Here is a 20,260-nt window from a genome sequence, read left to right as displayed (position 1 = left end):
AACATTGCTAACATATTACACACTGCCCACTGAGGTCTGTGTATTTTAAGATGATGACCTCATTTGAAAGCCCGCGGATCATACCACAGGCCACCTCATTTCAATGACAACCTCCCATGTAGGCTTAGCAGCGGTATTAATCAGTCATGATTGACTCTTTCCTCCTACATAGTGCTTAGTCAGTATAATGCTTGAACACCGATTTGCAGCAAAATAACTGCATGAAATATAAACCAGTTGTCCACCCGCGTACACAAGAGGGGAGGTGGTGAAGCGAGTGATTCTGTTAACAAGTTTGACCTGTCCGGGTCATCAGCAGCTCTATTGCTATTCCATTTAGCCCCTCGTGGTGCTCAGAGTGGGTGTGAAAGCAGATAGGGGAGGAATACGAGGAGGGTGTTAGTATGAAGTAAGTGTGTATGAACCCCTAATCATAAAGAACTATTGTTATCCTGTGATTAATATAAAAAGGATAACACAACTGGGACTGTAGCTATGGATTAAACATATTACACCTCATAAAATCCCATACAGTAGGAGATTCCAGAGAATCATAAAGTAGGATAAACTCCCTATTATAGTACCACAGCGAGGCTACAGCAGTGCTTCCCTAACATAAACCTGTTACTTGTTATCAAATGTGCATGAAATGTGTGTGTTGGTGTTGATTTGTATGAGTGCGGCACGCCGTGATGTTGTATTTGTGAGTATTTCTGCCCTTTGTGCCGCGCGGCTGCCACTTCTGACAGCTGCTGACTGCGAGAGACTTTGAGGATGTCGCAGCGCTCCTCACTGGCATCTTCTGCCAGCATGCTGGTGTCTCCGCCGCTGTCAACCCGGTGCCCTGCCCTGTTGACTTCTAGGAATATTCTCATGTGCGTGTTTGATACAGTTGAGAGGTAATTTTTGTTTGCATGTTTCACATCTGTCCCTGCCACCAGGACGGTGGCAGCAGGGACAGATGTGTGAAACGCAACCGACCCTGCTCTGCAGCAACAAACAGGACGTTTGTTGCTGCAGAGCAGGGTCGGTTGCGTTTCTAGAAAAGGTTTCTCTCTGGGATGCTTTATCATAATAAACACGCTGCCTCTTTCTGTTTGAGAGGGAAATTAAGTAAAAATAATTAATCAACTGTTGTTTTACACATTCCCGAGCAGTAATAGTTTACTTACTCAAGTGCTAAATCCATGTAGAATGAACACAGAGAAAACTGTTTGCGCTATTGGAGCTTATGTTTCAAGGCTAAGCAAATGAGGCATGATACGCTTCTATGTGAAATGATACTCACATGCCAGCTACTTGTTGGTAATTGGTCTGATTTGCATGCAAATGGACTGCGCTTATTAAATGATGATGGTGCAATTACATGAGGGAATGTGCACAGGTTTTTCTGTGCTTTTGCCCCTTGGTTTCCCTGCACACAGAGAATGAAATGAGCTTGTTGACTTTATGCATATTTCATATACTGTTTACTGTAAGCGACAGCAATAATCACATTTGTTTGCAGTTAATAAGTGAATGAAACGCGAGTGTTTGAAATGTGTACCCGCTGGAAACGGCCATGAGTCACGCTCTCACCTACTCGCTGCGTGCTTGAGTGGAGCTCATGACCTACGCTACCTGTGCTAATTGCTCATCAATTATGAGGAGGACGCAGCGGCGTTTGGCCAGGGAATAGCTCTGACCTATTGCATCATGCGCCGATAAGCTCGCTCACCCTCGGCGGAGGGAGTGTGCGGTCCCCCTGACCTCATCCAAGTGACTGATGGCCAGCACGGTTGTGTTTATGTCAGGCCTTACAGTCGGAGCTACTGTCTCATTAGCATTCTGCCAACATCAATATCCCATCCTCTCTGGGTTCAATGAGCCCACATGGCCAACACACCAATATTTACTCTATCTTGTTTCTTTTAATCTCTTTCTAAGCCTTTCACTCTCCAAAGCACTCGAGGATGAACGTGTTTCATAAAATCCCTGTCACCTTTGGGTTATTGTCGCCGTCATTTGATTGTCCTATTTTAGTCTGTAACTTGCGCACAGCTGCTACTGTCTGTTTGCAGGAGCCCGAGGTTACGGGTTCCTCCCAGAGCACTTTGTCTCTAAACAAAATCTGTAGGTTGTTGTTGTTGATATTCCAGTTCTACGCTGATAGGATCAAGCTCCCCTGATGAAGGCTTAGGCTGTGCGGTGGTCTTGCCCCGCTCCCGTAACCCGTTTCATTACAGCCGAAAGCAATTTGCAGCCGCGGCCGCATTTGATTACGGCGTGTTTATTTGCTTCGAATCCCCCCGTTTCTCGTAGGAAAGCCGCTTACTTACCTGTGCAAATGGACTGTACAAACACAGCCGTCCTGCTTTGTCACGGGCACCTTATCGTGATTAGAGAAATGTTAGGGGGATGATTCAGTGATGATTCAAAGAGTGTAAGCACACACAGTCAGCCTGCTATTGTGGGCTCTTGCAAGGAGAAAGGGAAGAGATCATCTGAATTTTCATTCCGAGAAAGAAATATGAAAAACACCCAGTTATTAGTCCAGTCATTCCTTTTTTCTAACAATTTTAGAACAAATGTTAGAATGAGTAATACTCACAAATTTCTTAAATGCTCAAAAAGTCGACCTCCTGGAAATAGGAGGTTTTCACCTGACAGCAGCGCCATAAAACAATTACGCGCTGCGGCTTAAACCCCCCAGAAGTCTCCCTGTGGGTATCGAACAAGTGAGCAGATAATAAAATGACACAATTATCCATCTGTCACAGTATTAATAAGATGTTTGATTTGCTCCATTTGCTCTGTGAGTGACGTCGGAGTGGCAAATCCCCTCTCGTTAATCCACAATCCTTCTGTTCATCTGCTTTAACATGAATTTACAGATTTGTTTGGGTTTTTCGTTCCGCAGCATGAGTTTCTAAATTCACCCTAATGGGGATTTAGGTTTAGTTGATTTAGTGATATTACGGCGGCTGCGAGGGGCAGGAAGCCGAAAGGCCAGGGCGGTCGGGCAAAAATGGGTTTCATAAATAGAAGCTCTTGATGGGATCTAGAGTCTCTATCTCCAGGCAGGTTTTTGCTAAACATGCTTGCTCTTTTTTCTTCATGGCCCTGTTTGACACACTTACACTAATCATCATCTGCTGTTGGCCACTGAGCAGCTCTACCTAAGCAATATGGGGAAATTAAGTCTCTTGCCCTGGGGGAGCTTGACAGTAGTTGTTAGGGAAGCTGTGAGTTGCTGCTTCACTCTCTCCACCCATATTTTCCCAGCTGGTGCGTGGATCTAAGCCAGCAGCATTCCAGTTACAAGTATGTGTCTTTCTATTACATCAAGTGCTCAGATGAATGCCTCAAAGAATTCAATTTTTTTTCCAAGGCTTTCCCTTAAAATAGCCACACTTGCACCTCTACAGCTCAAGTCCCATTGTATTCACTGCTAGTGCTCAGATAGCACCGTGTGTTCCTTATTAGCAGTCATTAGTACAGCTAAAACTCAGGAGCAATCCTCTGTCAAGTGACGACACCTCATGTCAGAACAGTACTTGCCAAAGACAATAAACACCCTGGCAGCAACTATAGAGAGATGTATTTGCACTATGGGTGGGGGAAAAAATCAATGCAGCACAGCATCGTGATATTTTGCGTGTCAATAGTGTATCGATACACGGACGTCAGATAGAAGAAGAAAAAGATACTAGTATCACATAAATAAAGAAAACCCGAGGATCCGATTGGTACGAACCATGTCATGTTATCTTGTAGGGGTGTAAGAAAATATCAATACACATAAGTATCACGATATTATGTTTTGTGATACTGTATTGATTCTCCAAAACACTGTATCGATTTTTAATTAACCTCTTACCAGGTCGCTAATCTGTCTTTCGGAGGTTGTAGCAGTCTCAGTTTTAAAGCTAGAGTGAAGGTACCGGCATCATATGAAACTATAAAAACCTACCAACCATGTCATACTTGCATCTCTCGAAGGAAGCTAAATAACGCTCCAAAGTTATGCTAAATTTTGGCGAGGAAAAACTGGCATGGCCAATTTCAAAGGGGTCCCACTAAATGAAAATGGGTTCTATGGGTACCCACGAGTCTCCCCTTTACAGACATGCCCACTTTATGATAATCACATGCAATTTTGGGCAAAAACCATGCTGTTTTTTGCATGCAGTATAAATGTGTTGATTTTGCCTATACTAGAATGGTGTATTTGAATACTTCTGCATACTGGGGTCCCTAAACAGTCTTAGAATTGCATGAATTGGTTATGACTGGAAAGCTGAGACTCTTGTGGATCCAGTGAGTCTAATTGTATTCATGTGTGATGATGTTAGTCCCCCACAGTAGCCATTTCACACAGTGACTTTTTTTACTCAGATTTTATACATACGGTGGTGTGTCTTTATGCTATGACAGTTTCCATAAAGTTAGAGAAAGAAATCACAATATATCACCTTTTCTTACAGTATCGCAATATATTGAACCCCTGTGTCATGATACGTATCGTATCGCCAGTTCCTTGCCAATACACAGCCCTATGATCTTGTCGGGAAGAAAGCTAAATAACACTCCAAAGTTACGCTAAATTCTGGCGAGGAAAAACTGGCATGATCATTTTCAAAGGGGTCCCTTGACCTCTGACCTCAAGATATGTGAATGAAAACTCTGAGATGAACAGAGTGAAAACTGTATCTTAATAGATAAAACAGATGTTGACAAATTGCATAATTTTGAAAAAAAGTCATAAATCGCAATCTATCGCAATATATCTTATTGTGATACTCAGCATATCGCAAAATGTTGAAAATCGCAATAACATCGTATCGTGACTTAAGTATCGTGATCATATCGTATCGTGGGTCCTCTGGTGATTCCCACCCCTAATTGACACCTTCTTAGCTTCAGCTAGAATTGATGCTTTCTTGAGATTAACAGTTCAGACAAGATCTAAGGTAGTTTGTAAATCCCATCTTTTGCTTGCGGTCAGCTCTGTGCTTCTGCTCTGCGGGTGCACTATCTGATTGCCGGTCGGGTAACACGGTGCAAACTGATACTGACACTTGAAGCCACAGCAGTCGTTGCTTGTAGTGAGATGTCTCGCTTCTATGGTGAGGCAGCAGATTTGTTGCAGGGGTTGCAGCAATCTCGCTTCGTGTTTTCTCTCTTTCCCCCGACGGTGATAGCGTTGTGCATCATATGCCGGCACTGACAAACAACTCCAGCTTTAATTAACAAGGCAACCCCCCGAGGCACCGCTGCTCATTGGCTGACGCATCCCACGGAGAGAGCTTTCTTAATGCCAGTGGGACGTCCCCTCGGCCCCGGCCGGCTCTCTCTAACTGTCACACACTGTAGGCGACAGCATGGCTGATAAATGCATGGTCACATTCACAAGCCTTCTCTCTCTCTCTCACACACACACACACACACACACCCACACACACAAACACACACACTAACACACACACTAACACAGGACTGAACCTCCACTGTGCATCTGTCCAAGCCATCAACCAGTGACCTAAATATATCCACCCAGGGAAGGTTTCAGTGTGTTGTGGAAGTGTGTTCATGTGGATCTGAAAGCATGGCAATCACTTTGTCAGCCTCCTCTGTTGCTACAAAGCTACACTTGTATTCAGCTATGGAGGATTTCTGTGACACAAAATAAAAGACGAGTGGAAAAAATGCTTCAGTTCACACATGAGTCGGATGCCAGCTCAGATGTAACACATATGGGTGTGTGTAGGATGTTTAGGGCTTCAGCAAACAATTACTTTCATTACTGATTAACTGGCTGATTATTTTCTGAGTTGTTTGCTTGGTGTGTAAAATGTCAGTAAAAACTGACGTCTCATTTTGTCAGACCAGCAGTCCAAAACCCAAAGATAAACATATATAAAAGTTTATGTTATATGATAGTTTAAGTTTTAAAATATTTAAGAAAACAAGCCCATATCTGAGAAGCTGGAAGCGATACATTTTGCTTAAAAAAGACTTAAATGATTAATAGGTTGTCATAATGATGGCTGATTATTTTTCTGTCAATCGACTGATTAAAATAATCAGCTGTAAGGATGTTAATGTATGAATGGAGTATGGTGTAAAGGCACTAGGGATTGACATTTTGAGTTGCTAGTGCCGATATGATACCTCAGCTCACAGTAAATACTGATACCAAAACAACACTTTTTTGATACCTTGCTTTGAGGAATATCTAAACATGAGCAGCACTACAAGAACTTTGCATTATTAAAATTCAGGAAAGACACCACAAGTGACTGAAAATTCAGAAGCTCCATTTAATAAAAGATTGTGACCTTGTCGATTACATCAATTTATCCGCGACAAAGGCCTATAAATAACAGTGGGATGGTGGAGGAGATTTCAATGACAGCAGAGAGACTAAATTGGTTTAAAGGGTGCCCTGTGGGATTTTTTTTTTCACCACTAGTAGCACACGTTTCTACGAGCGGGTCCTTGTTTTGTCTGTAGGACACACATGACCACGCTGGCGATGCACATTCCTGCCACCAGTTTCACGCTGTTCCGCTGATCGACAATTGGTGGCGGTAACAAAGTGTAGCTCGCACCCTTAAGGGCAGTGAAGAAGACTGCAAGCTAGCAGATACCGATGTTAACCATGTAGGGTTTTGAATATTAAAAAAAAGCAATGCTTGCTTTGCAAATGTTTTATGAGGAAGGAAACATGATTGTTAGACTTCAAGGTTACACACACTGAATTTAAACGCTACTTTACAAGAAAGCTCCCCAGTAGTTTTTAAATATCCTTCAGCTAAGATGATGACTGCATAGTACCTCAGAGATGAGGCACTCGAGTGATGATAAAATAGAATAATAGTCGTCTTTCTGCTAAACTGTTAAAAGATTCATTACTGTCTAAAGTTGGTGAAATTGTGATTTAAATCAGGTACTGTGTGATCAAACACTTTGTTTAGAAGAATACAAATCTGAGCATGCATGATGCCAGCTTTTGGTACTTGACAGATTTCAAAGTGAGTGATACAGACATACTTCCTTAATGTCTGAGGCTTTCAGCCAGCAGCACTGGTAGCTTTTGGAAGGCAGTATGATAAATGCATGCTGGCCCTGAAGGGTCCTTTTTTGAAGCGCTATCAGTTGTCTATTTTGAGGCATCACTCCACAGACTGAATGTACAAACCCTCAGAATAAGAGCTTCTTTGTGTTCAGGTACCATGACGCGTGCTGAAATGTGCAGACAGTACAACATAGCTGACACATACTAAGTGGCACATACAAGCCCGTCGGTAGCTCGTCGCAGGCATACGTATCCATTTCCTGCCTGTCGTTCCCGAGCCGTCTTCCATCTTCCTGTCTCCGTGTTTTCATTGCGGTGAATGACAGGATGTAATTATGCTGTGATTAAGATGCTGTCTCCGAGCCTGCGATGGATTAGGAGCTGCACTGTTACAAGGTTCCCCCGGTAATTATCCACATCTGATTTGTCCCCCCTTTTTGCCTTTCATAACCCCTCTCCGGTTCCCTGACTGCTTGATTAACGCGTGTTACGAAACAATGTTAACAAAAGATATTTCATTTGAGCAGTTTGAGAAAAAAGGAATGATTTGGAGATAACTTCATTGTAATCATATTTGTCATTCAGCGGAGGTATTTTCCAGCCCTGTGATTTTGGTTAATATATAATATGGCACTTGGCCGCCGAAGCTCCGTATGAACGACTAACAGACGAGGGCTGTGAAGGATTTACAACAAAAATAATGAAACCTAAACAGAGAGGGCACTCTTTAAGTGGCTCATTAAGTAATAGCTGTTTTCTTTTTCAGCCGTGTCCTTCACTGACACAGAGCGAAGAGAGAGCTCTGAAAGCCTGGCTTACTTCAACCTTCACGTCACTTGAATCCCTTTTCAGTCTTTTGCTTGCATGAGTGTAGGTCATTTTTTTTTTTAGCTTTGCAGACTCATTCAGCACAAAGGTCTGTCAGTGTGCGTGTGGTGGAAAGTAATAATAACCATTTCAACAATTCTCTGCTGCAAACCAAGGTGACTACTTTACAATGAAGTGGTTTGCTTGACCATGCTACTGATACTATGTTAAGAAAAAAAAAATCTTTTGTAGATGCTCTCAGTATTTGTGTCACTAGCAGTCACTTTATCAGACATTAAAGGGTTAAGCCAGCGCACATCCCATTGTGACAATAAAAAACATACAATGGCCCGTCACTACAACTTCCCTGGACCCAATTGCCCCCATAACATCAAGGTTATCGGTGCTGTTAGCCGGTTTCTCCTTTTTAGATTGTATCAGCTGTGTGAGCATTTATTTTGTGAGTTAGCCAAACTACAAAATGTTGGCTGTTCGTTACCACGTAAACGCGCATCGCTAGCCAGTGTTTATACCAGGGGTGCCCAAACTTTCTCCCTTGGAGGGCTACATTACATTATATTGTTTTGTAGTGTTAAGATGCAAAATGGTGCTAGGATGCCAAGTTCTCTTAATTGAAATGCCTTTTGTCCGTGTGCCACTCTCTCTTCCTCTCCATTTTTTTTTACCTCACTCGTGCCAAACTGACTTCCTGTGCAAAGTGTCACTCTGCCTGCTGTGCTTAGATTATGACAATTAATTAATAATTAGGGATCCTACATATTTAGAGTAAAAGTATTTTTTCACAAAAAAATAAAGCGGCATAAACAGTGATATACATATTTCAATTTTTGTAATATATTCTTTTTCTTTTCACTGAGCGGGCTAAATCGAACCTTGAAAAGTTAGCGCAGGTTGCATGTTTTGCTGTTCTCAAAGACCAACAGAGTGATGACTCTGTTGGTCAACAAACAATCTTACCTAAGCTGCATGTGCACGCTATTTTCCAGCCCGTACATTGTAGCTATAGACAGCAGTGGAGCACTGACCCCAAACGCCTCTCAGATAATCAAGTGAAATGAAGTTATTTTTATTTATAAAACCTCATATCACAAATCACAAATTTGCCTCAAAGGGCTTTACAATCTGTACAGCATACGACACCCTCTGTCCTTAGACCCTTGATACAATAAGGAGAAACTAATCCCAAAAAAAAACTTTTAATGAGGAAGAAAATGGAAGAAACCTCAGCAAGAGCAGCTAAGGAGGGATCCCTCCCCCAGGACGGACAGAAGTAAACAGTAGTTGGAATCCCTCTGTTATACTTTAAGTACATCACATTAATAGTTTAATTAACTTAATCTCCAGACAGTCAGAGCTGAGCAGCAGCTTGTTCTGTTCCGCTGTGAAACTATAAGTTAGCTAAGGTAACTTTAGCTCAGCAGCTAAAGGGGAGACTGAGAACTGTCAGCACGATCAATTTAAATCATATTTGATATTTTTCAGCTTTTGTCAGACGTGACTTTGCAGCATTTCGTCATCATTGACTTAAGTGAAAAACTACACAGCTGTTATCTCTAAATATAATGCCACATTTTATTGTAATGATTATAATGATTCAAACATAATGTTAAGTATCCAAATAATGAAGTTATTAGGGCTGCACGATTTTGAAAAAAATATCTAATTATGATTATTTTGACTGATATCGAAATTGCGATATGATTTGCGATATCAGAGGGAAATTATCATTTTTATATCATTATTCTCATTTTCATTGAAAAACACATTCAAATGATTATACAAAGATGTTTTCTTAAGCCAGTAGAATATGATGTGAAGGCCAGGAGATCTCTGCAGCACCACAATATTTAATTTAAAATGGTAATGGTATTATATAACAAATATTGTGATTTGAACAAATACTGCAATTTGAAAATTGTAGTATTCCATATTGCAATTTCGATCAAATTTCGATTAATTGTGCAGCCCTTATAGTCACTAAATGTGAACAACAGTAAATTGATCTGGTTTTCTAGATTACAAATAAACTTTATATATTTAGTGTAATCAAAAAATAATTCATTGTATGTCTAATATACAATGTCCAACATCAGTAATTGTGTTATTTGAATATTATTTTGTAGCGCTCATGGGTGTACAGTCAGTTTTCAAAGTATCGTTTATGCTTGAATGAAGCACCCCTGACTGAGTGACTCCCTAGAAAAGCACTAATCCCACCCTCCCAACACTGGACATATCTGCTGTATTTACATGCTCAGTCATTTAATGAAGTCAACATTTTTTAAGAGCTTTGTATATATTTATGCCAGGTAGAATAATATACACTTTCAAAACTGAGTAACATATGAAAATAGCAAATTACCGTGCGGCACCACTTTTAAAACCTCTACAACTGAGAATAAAAGCAATATTTAACAGTACTCAAGCTTCTGCAACATGGTAATCCTGGCACAGATCGTAAGTCATCAAAACACTGCAGATTACTAATCAGCCTCCAGTCCATGTGGTCATGTTTTTAAGGAGGGCCTCGCTTTTCAAAGGCATGACTCACGCAGTCGTGACATTGCGCGGAGTCTTGCTGCATGTTTTCTTAATAGATCGCTCTTGGTGTGAAAGCAATTAGCGTTAACAGTTGTTGACATGCTCTTCTGCTACCGACACTCGCTACTAACACCAGCTCTGAGGGGAATAGTCTTTATAGGCCAAGTGATGCTGACAAGAATTGTTCAGCACTCAGCTCCCCGACTGAAATAAGATACGGCGGATACGCTAGTCTGCAATCTATTACAGCTCATTGTTTGTTGGTATGTTGATTGTATTCACAGCGTTTAGCCTTTTCTGCGTGTCTGTGTTTATGTGTGGGTGCAGGCAAAAGCCAAATAAGGACTGTTTTTTTTGTGATAGCTTTGGCAGCCATGTAACAAGCTGTGGCCAAGATAATGGAGCTTAGATAAGAGGGTGGTTATGCAATGTGGAATTTCTCTCCTTTCCCATTGCCACTTCTGCTCCATTCACTGTCTGGATGACATTTGCCTGACAACTCTGGGCTGAGCTGCCACACTCACTTTTCTTGTTGAGATGAAGCTCCTTGTCGGCCATCCACACTTTGCTCCGTGGAATCTGAGTGGTTTTGTTTGGCTGGTGGAGCGTGTGAAGAAGAGTTTGTCATTGCTGACATACTGTACTGGAGGTGAAAGGACGTTAGTTTGACACTATATCAGACTGATTGTTGTCCTTCCACTCAATCAGCTGGTCATCCACTTCTGATATGATGGCTGTGGTGCGGGCGGTTTGCCTGATCCATTGTGGGACCAGTACTTCACAGGGATCCTTTTAACTGAATTGATTTTTATGGGACATTTTTACTAGAAGCTACATACTTCATACAAAATGTATTCTTGTTTTATTTTCCTGGTGGAAAGAGACATTTGGGCTTCTTATCTTATCCTGACTGTTCCAAGGTGATGAACTTTGAGCCTCATTGTCTCCAAAAATGCATTCCATACAACCTGGTAAACACATTTGTTATTATTCTCATGAAACACCATCTGTAGAGTTGCAAAGCGTGAGGGGCCAAAAGAGGGAAAAGTGCATTCATTTCTTTCCATAGATAATGTTAGGTGACTCACAGTTGGAGCACTTTTGGGCATGAAACTCATCTGGTTGACTCATCGGTGCAACATTAAAGAGGACCTATTCTGCTTATTTTCAGGTGCATACTTGTATTTTGGGTTTCTACTAGAACACGTTGTTCTAATGTATAATCTATTCTCTAATGTTCTAAAAACTACTGATTGGTCAGCTGGTCCACTGTTGTGATTGGTCAACCGAACCAAACTCTTTGGACTCCACTCTAACTAGCTTTTTTTGAGTGTGTGCCAAACTAGCTGATAGGCAAAGTGTGTTACTTGGTGACATCACCACGTTATGGAAGAAAAGGAAGGACTCAGGCAGTTCAGGAGCAGTGTTTCTGTGGGGGAGAGTAACTCCCGTTTGGCCTGGCCTTTGGGCTTTGTCACTTTGCAGACCTTTTACGTGCACAAAAAAATTATACAACACACTAAAGGAAAGGGGAAAGGCACAAAAGCATAATAGGTCCCCTTTAAAAGCTGTATTAGATAATGTCTGGGTTCTTTGATAAAAAGTCAAAGGTGCACATTTTTTAACATAAAAACCTGAGGAGAGAAGTTAACTACGACTCCCAAAGTGCACTTCATCCAATAACCGAGCTTAAAATTTGATTACGTGCTCTGCTAACGGAGGGCGAAAGCTAAATATTACCCTGGGGAGAAAACCGATAATACGATCTGCTTCTTTGATTCTGGGTCAATTTTGGATGAAGCAACTATGCCGCTGTGTTTTATTCTCAACTGCAACGGATAAGTGTTTTTTCGCCATCACTCTGATTGTGACTGGCTTCTTATCCATAGCTCATGGGTGTTATATAATACAGAGCCATCCGCCAGGCCAAAATGATGGAAATGAAGTTAAATCAAACTTGTGGCCCTAACATAAACTTATATGATCGTTACATTATTCCAGAGAGTCCCATGTTTCTATGATATCATTAAAAGAAACATTTGAAATGTGAACACAGAACAGGGAAACAAAGGGGCTCCTCCGACTTTGCAACTCTACTATATTCAGATATCCTATTGTTTTATTATTACTATAATTTTGATGGTAGAATTAGAAGTGGAGGCAGTCGGAGCAATGATTCACTCTGGGTTTCAGTGGAGAGTGTTTTGTGGTCTTCATGCTGTTTTAGAGGCTTTTTGTACCCTGCCAATATTAAATTATAGGGGAAACACTAAACCATCCTGGAGTCTTAACTGTATGTACTTGGCGTGAAAACACGGCTATCGGAATTTAGGTCCCCGTATTGGTCAAAGCTTTGCTTCAGGAAGCAGATTCTTCACCTCAGTCTACCTCCAGTTTGTATGCTTCTGTCTAAGATATCATCAGTTTTTAACAGGCTCGACCTGTTGCCAGTTCAGACACTCCTCACTTTACGAATCCTCCGAGCGTCTATGAAAGTCAATGTTGCGGCTGTGTGCTCGGCGGAGTGAAGAGGGAGAATGTGTTTGAAATATAATGGGATATATAATAAGGCATATGTAACACAGCCACTGCAGTAAAACCCTGCGAGGGCAAGACGAGCTCCGTCACCCACGGTGAGATCCGGCTGACAGATCTGCCAAAGGAAAGGATCGTCAGAGGATGTCTCCTCTTCTCTCCCTCCGTGTCCATCTCCTCACCTCCTTATATACTGTACAGACAGCACGTACACTCACTGACTTTTTCATCGCGGTCCGCAGGTTGTTTACCCATAGATCAAAGGAGGTAAAATAAAATGCATCTGCTCCCCCTTTTGCAAACAGGCCACACAGCTCATTTCAGAGAGGCCACTTTGTCAGTGTGTCTGAAACGAGGACAAGCACCTTAGAACCAGCAGGGCTTTACCCAAGGCGTGGAATGAGATCAAAATTACACACACACACACACACACACACACACACACACGCTCGGAGCCCGAGCACAAGGCCAGTTGTTGAGTCAATAAAGAAAACAGGCAGCGTGTGAGAGCGAGAGAACATAAACAGAAGTCTGCCAAGCTACTGTTTGCATTCCACATCTCTCAGCTTCGTAGCACAGCAGCCGTGAGTAGTTCAAATACCACGCTATTCATATCCACACTGATATTAGTAATTAAAAAGTGGATACTATTGACACTACAATGGGAAATGCTTTAATCAAATTCATCCTAATGAGCATTTTATGCAGGTATGAATATGGTTGTTTTAATACAGCGCTGCCTCCTAAAATTACGTTCCCATGCAACTAAACTGCATTCTCAGTAACGTTTGGAAGGAAACATATTTTGTCGCAGATTACATTGACATATCACAAATACGTTTATATGTCCGCGGACGGCCGCAGAGAAGGTGACGTATATCGAGCGACCGTTAATGAAAGTTTTGTGGAATTATAATGTTAATGAAATTCAGCATTTCAAATACTTCATGCTCTACATTTGCATCCTGTTTGCAGGCCTGATACTGAAGCCCCCTTTGGATTGTAATGGCATACATGAAACCATAGAGATGTACCTGCTGTGAGCTCCATGAACAAACTCCATCAGTTAACATGTTGGGGCACAAGTACTTTTGTTAAATTGCGCTTTTAATTATTTGATTACGACAACAATCATTTTTTTAGGAGACAAGGTTGGTTAATAACAGTACTAATAATGATGGCACCCTGGAAGTTCTGTTTAATACCGTTAATTTTTGGGTAAACATAGAATATGTGTGACTTTTGGAATTTCAATATATTGAATATTGACACTAGGTGTGTAAGAAAATATCGATACCATGAGTATCGTGATATTATGCTGTGCGATACTGTATCGATTCTCCAAAACACTGTATTGATATTTAATTAACCTCTTAAAAATCCAACGGCCTGCCGTTGGCAGGGCCACTATTCGATCTTTCGGATGTTGTAGCAGTTTTAAAGCTAGATTGAGGTTACTGGCATCATATGAAACTAGAAAGCCCGAGGAGTCCATTACTACTATCCATGTCATACTAGCTTGTTGAGACGGAGGCAAAATAACACTCCAACGTTACGCTAAACTCTGGCGAGGAAAAACTGTCATGGCTATTTTCCCAGGGGTCCCTTGACCTCTGACCTCAAGATATGTGAATGAAAATGGGTTCTATGGGTACCCACGAGTCTCCCCTTTACAGACATGCCCACTTTATTATAATCACATGCAGTTTGGGGCAAAAAACATGCAGTTTTTGCATGCAGTATAAATGTGTTATTGTTGCCTATTCTAAAATGGTTTATTTCTGGTGTATGTGTATGGTGGTGTGTTCTTTATACTATGACAGTTTTCCTAAAATTGAATTTAAAAATCGCAATATATCCCCTTGCTTACAGTATTGCAATATATTGCAATATATTGAATTGTTGCCCCTGTATCATGATACGTATCGTGTCGCCAGATTCTTGCCAATACACTGCTCTAATTGACACTGAATATTGGTAATTGGCAGTTCAAACCACAATGTTTGTTCATCACATTATGAGCGTTGGAATGTATTACGCAAATGTACAAATGTAAACAATGGCAAGGCATCGTTGTTAAAGCTGATACAGCTGAACTGATATTTATTGATGGAGGCACTTGAATGATTGTTTTTCTTGATGGGTGTCTGCAGTAAACGAAAGCACATTTCTGTGGCATATTAAACCTATTTTGTGGTTTTTGGAATAAAGAGGGACCACACTTAATTTCCATTGTATAAACTATCATTATTCAACTGATCTGGCTCACGGATACATCAGCATGGCGGATGCACGCCAGGACTGAGCTCAAGCCTGAGTTTCAGCCAGGTTCAGAGTGAGGGCATTCTGTACTTGACCCTAATGTCTAACCCTCATTTCACTATGTTAAATTTGTGGGATTTTGACACATCCATCAGCTTACTAAACATCTGACAGGATTGGCATGGAAATCATCTTTGGTCTCTGATGGATTTTTGTGGCGATTGTGTGTTACTCATAGCTACATATCATCTGCAAACATGTCAGACTCCATCATTAGAGAAAATTGCAATAATACCACACTAGACTAAACTGAAACTGGCAGACCAACTATGCTCATTTCTTTAATCAAATTTACAGCAATTTTACAGCCTTTGGCTCGGTTAGGAGGCATGGTGACTATTGCTTTAAAGTGATACTATTTCTCAGAATAAGTTCCTCCCTCACAAAGGTCTGCTGTGGTTGCAGACCACAGCAGCAGAGGTAACTCTTGAGAAGCAAGAGTCTTTAATTATCAAACATGTCAGCCTGCTCAATGAAGAGGCAAATATGTGGTGAACTTGCCCCACCACACTTTGTTTTCTCTATATTTGGTTAATGGACACCTGATGCTATTCCTTAAACCACCCAGTGCTGTCTGCAACAAGTCACCAGTTGTTATACAGCGAATATATGCTAGTGTCTCCTAACTGAGACTGTCTGACATATCCAACTCTGTACATCGTTTTCATGTATACTAATCTCTACAGGGCTCCACACTAACGTTTAAAAGCCCAACTGGTAACCATGCATCAGCTTTTGGTAGATTTTTGATAGATTTTTAGTCACCTTATATTTTGAGTAATTAAGATATGCAGTTATACAGTATGGGAGCTTAATAATAAAAATGTAACATAAAATAAATAAATTACAGTAACCGAACATAATTCTTTGTAGTTTGTGTTTTATCTGATACTTTATAGAATTTGCAGCTGTTGTCATGTTCTTCACAGATCCCTCAAAAATGAATCCAGCAAGTCACTGGTTGCTTGTTCATCTGTTCTCTCCCTTTCAAATTTTGGTTTTCTAGACCTTTGTGCTGATTCCCACTACAGATCAACACTGAGGTCTTGGGTCCCTCAAGTGACACTAACATCAGCTCGTCCATCATCTCTACTTTAACGGATGACCTCCAATCTGTTTAGATTCTGCTTAGACAGCTGAATCCCCTCTCACGTACAGCTGAAGAGACTTGAGTGCACATTTTGCTGCTCACTGTTCCTATTTTTTTATACATTAAAAAATGGTTCCCACTGATGGCAACCAAAGGCCAAGAATTGGTTGCCAATTTCTCAAAATAGCTGCAAATGGCAACCTGGCAACCGTTACTGTCGAGCCCTGCTCCACATTGTGATTGGTCATCAACTTGTCAAAGCCCTGCTGTTAACAGGCAGGCACTGCATGTATTGAAAATGTAGATGCACGAAAAAACACGTTTGCAAGAATTAAAGCAAATATTATATAGGAAATACAAAGCAAGACATTTTAACTTACCAGTGTGTATCTTTAAGGCCTTAGAAGTGATCTCAAAGTAAGTATGCACCAACAAGACTAAACCACACATCACTGATGATTACATTTCAAATTTCCACTCCTCAGAGGTAGGCACGTAAGCCGCGTTGCCTATCTGTAGCTGTGCGGGAGGCGAGCATCCATCGCTTCCCCCCCCCCAACGCAGAGTCAAATGAGATCACAACACTTCTCACACACTTTGTCATCAGACGTTAATGAGACACTTTGTAGGAATGAATACCTTCCCCCTCCTCCCAGTGAGCGTTCCCCAAGGCTCGCTATCAATTCTCCAAATGTGCCACTGGTGTGAGTGCAGACACACATAGAGAGAGAGAGAGACACACAATAAGGAAGGTAGAGAGCTGGAAAGCAATGGGAAGAATAGAGAGAGTGCAGGGGGGGGTAGTATTCCAGCTTCCTGCTTAATTGCTTCCTGGCAGCAGAGGTAAGCTTGTTCTCAGTACATAAATCCCCCTATTTTCATCTATCTGCTCCAGGTGTTGATGAAACAATTCCCCCACTGGATAATCATATTTCCCCTTCCTGCCTGCCAAGAGAGGGAGATGGAGGTAACCACCTTCCCCCCTTCCCCCTGCCCATCATACACACACCACTAGGTCTCTCTGTGTGAATTGCTCTCCTTGGCGTTTCAATTTGCACAATAATACAAGAGGTGGAAAACGGTTACACACACTGACAGGCTACACCAAAGGGGTGGTGGTTGTCAGTGTGTGTGTGCTTGTGTGTGTGTATGTGAAGGGTGGTGCCACCCAGAACAGAGCAACCAGCCAATTTGTCAGTCATACATTTAATCAGCCTGTCAATCAGTCATCAGTCAGACGACGTCCAGGCGGTCTGCCAGCTAGTTAAATCAGTCAGTCAGTTAATGAGTTCTCCAATCAGTCATCGAGCGACATCATCATATGTTCTCTTTAGAAGTAAATGTGTTATACATTTCGGGGGTTTTTTTACCCATAAGAGAAAGTGTTCAAACGATACCGAAGAAGTACATGAGTATTTTGAACATGAAACTCTTGATTTGTGCGTTGCCCCTGCCTCTCCCTATCATTTTCTCCTCTTCTGTCAACAGCCGTGTTTTATGACTGGCAGAACAAGCCTTTATTTCTAGTAGCTGCCAGTCATTCGGTAGCCCGTGGCATTGCCTTTATCACTTCTGAAGCCTATAAATGTAACTGAGGGTCACATACCTCTGGAGGCCTCTCCAAGCCTCCATAGCTGCAGGCAGGAATGTTAAAACCAAGGGCAGACTCGTGCTTGTGCCTGCGCTGTCGTTGGAATAGAGATATACTGCTGTGGATCCATGTAAAGGTACAGCATGCCTCCCTCAAGTGCTTTATTTACGATAAAGGCCATCCCCATATATTGCTTTGGAACATATTGTGTTGTGATTTATCCGTTGACCTTTCAGGGAGGTTTATCATTCACTCCCCGGCCTCAGGTTGTTGACAGGGAGATCAAAGTGCCAGCCAACACCTCCTAAGCTGGTAGGGATTCAGAGTCCTGCTCAGGAGCACTTCAGCAGCGCACCACCCACTTGACATCGTGACATGCCCAGAACTGTCATTAACCAGTCTAGTCTTACTTATTGGCCTCGCGACCAGATCCATGACAGGAATCTCCAGCAGACAAAAGAGGCAAAGTGAGCTAATGTGTGATTTTGGGGATAAACAGCGGGCATTGTTCGCAGCAGAAGGCACAATGGTGTTTCTGTTCAAAAGCAGCACAAGTGAAAGCTTGTCAGAGCTGAGGAAAGTGAGGGTGAAAAGACAGAGGGGGAGAGAAAAAAGCACGTGCTCACAAAAGCAACCGGTTAGAGCGCTGGCTCTGGTTATCTAGCCTGCAAGCCACGTCTGTCAAGTAAACAGTGTGTGTGGAGTCTGGGCAGCTTTTCGATGGAAGTGTTTTCTGTAACTTTCTAGTTCCCTTTCTTTGTGTCTTTCTTCTTGTTTCTTTGAACTCATGAATTTATCGTCAATGCTCTTGATAGAAAAAGAACACTGGAATCTATAGTTTGCACTAATAAGATTGTTGGACTTGTTTTGAACTCGTACTAGAAACGGTGTCTGCTACGCTGCTCAGTACACCAGCTGGCTGTGAGAAGCCCTTAATCTAATTGGATCCTTATGTGGCATTTGAAGAGATTCCACACAACTATGCATTAAGCATGCCTCGTTCTTTACGTCCACTGTGCTCTTTACATTTAGAAAGCCAAGTACTGATATTGTTTTGCCTTTTTCACCTGTTTTTCTAGCGGCTGAAGTGTTTTACAGCTCAAATAACATATTGGTCTTTTTGTTTCTTTTGAGGAAGAGGAGGAGTTGGCACATGAATATTGGTCAGTCCAAGACATGCAGGGAAATGTTAGGAGTTTAACAACAAATCAACCTGGTTATGTCCAAAGATTTGCTGCACCATCATATTACTTACTTACCCATATGTTGTGAAAGAGCACAGTCCACCTGCTACTTTCACCACTGCTACCGGTAGCTCACCTGCTTCTCCATCTGTTTTGTGCTGCCTCAGGCACCAGCCATGGTAACCACGCTGTTAGCACTGGAGGCTATATAGTGCTGCAGGGATGACACATTTTTGTAGGCCAACCAGGAAGTTATCATCGCCCTGGTTCCCTTGACAAAAAGCCAATGGGATTTTCCCATCGGGTTTTGGGTTATTGCAGAAAATAAACTCTGTGGCAAAAAACACACGTTTATGATACTTGACACGTTTTGTTCAGCAAGTACATCTTCACAAATGAACAGCACTTTTTATGATTTTTTTGAAGTGTAAATGCGATCGCCAGAAGTAAAAAGCTAACATCAGGCTATAAATGAACTACACCACGGTCACATGACTTCACGTCACCACCACTAAGCTAAAGGTGGACTGTTGTTTGGCGTGATGACGTTTAGTAGTCTCTTTCAAATATGTTTTTATTAGGAAGCATGTGCACATCAGTAATATGGTGCTCTGTGAAGCGGATATCATGCCTCATTTCAAATATTTAACAACAAAAGACAAATAATACCAGGAAATGAAGGCAAAACAAGACAAAAAAGAGACAAGCAAACACACAAATAAATAAATTAAAATAATAAATAAATAAACCCACGTGTCCTCAGCTAATTCCATTCGACGTTTAGTAGTATCATTTAGCCACTTGTTAGCAACCGCCTTTTATAAGACGTGTAAGAGCTTCAAAATGTATATATATAGATATATATTATATTGTAGGACAAAACATTAACATTTCTTAAGCTTGTGTTATCTAACTAAAAACCCATTAAAAAACAAAACAAAAACATTGAGTTCAAGACGAGGGAACCGGAAATGCTAAAATGCTAACTCATTTCTGGGTTTCAGGACTCATTCCTGCTATAATGTATCTACTTATGATACAGTAGTATATACGGCATAGTACACAACACTTATAGATTAAGTCAAAGGTATAATGGAAAAAGTGAAATC

General features: G+C 41.4%; 1 protein-coding gene across 14 annotated transcripts in view; it reads left to right on the top strand.

Annotated features, from left to right (window-relative positions):
* The window catches only part of fbrsl1 (fibrosin-like 1), a 337,336-nt gene that overhangs the window by 2,285 nt on the left and 314,791 nt on the right, over window positions 1–20,260 (top strand). The window lies entirely within an intron of this gene.

The sequence above is a fragment of the Sebastes umbrosus genome, chromosome 8 (genome assembly GCF_015220745.1).
Source record: "Sebastes umbrosus isolate fSebUmb1 chromosome 8, fSebUmb1.pri, whole genome shotgun sequence".
NCBI classification, from domain to species: Eukaryota; Metazoa; Chordata; class Actinopteri; order Perciformes; family Sebastidae; genus Sebastes; species Sebastes umbrosus.
Note: the sequence above shows the minus strand (reverse complement) of the source record. Positions and strands in the feature narration are given on the sequence as shown.